We start from the raw sequence: 2,500 nt of genomic DNA on the forward strand, positions 1-2,500 counted from the left end.
GCTGCAGACATATTGAACCCCCTGCAAACTGCTAAAGGCGGGGGTGAACCTATGGCTCGGGGCCTGCTACAGCCCTGATGCCATATGGCAGTTGGTACCACCCCCCTACCTGCTGTGGGGCGGGGTCATCCCCTTGGAAGGGAAAGGGATTTGCTGGATTGTAGAAAACTCCCAGGCATTACATTTTTAAACATACCGGGAAAAAGTTCTCCCCACATTCACTGAAAACAGACCGAAACCACTTACTGGCATAAAAGACCAGATTTATCCTGGGAAGTCCAAAATAACCAATACTAGTGCTTCAAGTTACTGGAAATCCCGTCGCGATTTTTGATCTGGGTTCTCAAAAAAGGCTTTGACTCGTGCATCGGGAATCGCCATGGGGGAATCTTGAGACTGGGGAATTTCCCCGATGAGATTTTTGGGCCCTAGTAGCAAGCCTTATACGGGTATAAAAGTGCTGTAAAATGTGGTGGGGTCTTTTATCGTCTTTCCGTTAATTCAGGGTGAGGAAAGGCTGTGTGCTTGCCCCAACATTTTCATCACCTGTATGGACGGGATAATGGCAAACTATTAGCCAAAAAGGAGTGTGGAGCAACACTAGAAATATAAAGGTCTCAACCTTGATTTGCCAACGTGTTGCATCCTATAGATCCTTTGGTCACTGGTTAAACTCTTGAGCATTTAGCAATGAGGTGACCCCTTAGGCCTAGAAGTCTCCTGGACCGGGCCCAAAGATTCAGGTTTTTGGGGGCCTGTTAGGGGAACCCATTCAGTCGACCCATGTTTGTGGCGGGACTTGAATTTAAGAGATTTTTTACATCCCTTCATAGTGTAGTCCATATCTCGGGGCTGCACCCCAAGAAGTCAATAAGGGTTGGTCGGCAACGGACCATAACTCGGAACAAGAGCATTGGAAAAGTTGGTACCTATGCAAAGGGACCAAGCTAAATGTTTTCAAGGCCTTGATACTCCCGGGTTTTTGCTTATTAAAGTAAAACCTGGATGCTAAAAGTGCCCCAGTAAAAGTCCCTTTGCAAAAATGGGATTGCCACTCGGGCTATAGGGCCCCTACTCAAAAAACCAATATCAACAGTTTCGAGAGTATGCCATCTTCCCAAAATATATAAAAACCCTTTTCAAGGCAAAGAAGACTGTAACTTAATCACTGTGCGAAGGAATTCTGATAGCCTTTCCATCCTTACAAGTGCATCTGGGCGATTCAATCTTTTTTAACCCATTTTGATATGGGGTAGCACTTTTTTCCTTTTAGCACAGCAACCTAAAGTTTACCATTTTCCCCATCACTTGTGACGAAAGCTGGTAGAGAAATTGGTCTGTAATTTCCTTGTGGGGAAGCTCTTCCCAACTTAGGGACGGGAATGTTATAGCCTCTTTCAATGTGGATGGCACATACCTCCCTATAACCATTGAATAGGTCCAATGGGAAAATCTGGGAGCCCCTTTGTAAGTGAGATATCATTTTGTAGGGAAATATCATCACTTTTTTGGGGCGTTTTATGGCAGAGCTGCAAAGCAGGTCCATCTCCCCCAAAAAAATGGCAATTTGTACGGAAGTTCTGCTGCGTCCCTGGAAAAGACACGGGGTGTCATTCCTTTCACCCAAGAGTGGAGAATCGGGCCAGTGTAAGTGCTCCGAGGGATCTCTCCCAGGGATTTAGTACTCATTAAAACACTTTTTTGTCTGTGATGTTTTATGCCATCTATCTTCAAAGCAGGTGGTGACAGTGTGTGCTCTTTCCGCGTTTACACCCCTTGCCCCATACCAATGCAAAGGGGGGTCCCAGAGTTAATCGAGGAGACATACTGTCTCCATGATGTTGCCGGGCCTTGGCTCGAGTCCTTTTGTAATGGATAAAGGTTAATCGTGGGCATTTTTTCATCTGCCTTAATGCCTTTTTTTGCTCTACGCTTTTTGAGATCAACGGTAATCCCTGTACTTTTCGGAAGGGTGGTTATCTGCAAGGTAAATTTCGTGAGGAGTGTAAACTGCATTTAAACACACTGGAAATCATTCACAGACCCTTGGAATACTGAACTATCAAAAAAAATTTTCCATCCGCATTTTAAGGGCGCCATTTCTCACCCCTTTGGTGGAAATCATTCACCTCCTGAAAAAGTTTTGGAAGTCTTCCATGACTGCCAAGGAAAATTTCTCTGTAAATCAGGTGCCCAAATTTTGAAAGGTCTATATTGGAGAATGTCCTAGTTTGAATTGGGAAATGGGGGGGAGGCACTGTTCAGTAAACTGCATCTACTTTTTAGAACTAGGATCCGGGCCCCTTCTCGGGGGTTGCCAAACTTTTCCCCCCAGAGGGATGCGACAATTAAAATTCCCAAGATAAAATGGATGGGAAACCCCCCAAAGTAGATCTTCCAAATCATATGTTCAGTTTATGTGGAGGAAGGTAATGGATGAAAACAGGAAGGTCGTGCAAGCTTTTCCCCAAGCCTTCACCTCAGTTTTTCTGAGGTGGAG

Source organism: Penaeus monodon, chromosome 4 (assembly GCF_015228065.2).
Source record: "Penaeus monodon isolate SGIC_2016 chromosome 4, NSTDA_Pmon_1, whole genome shotgun sequence".
Taxonomy (NCBI): domain Eukaryota; kingdom Metazoa; phylum Arthropoda; class Malacostraca; order Decapoda; family Penaeidae; genus Penaeus; species Penaeus monodon.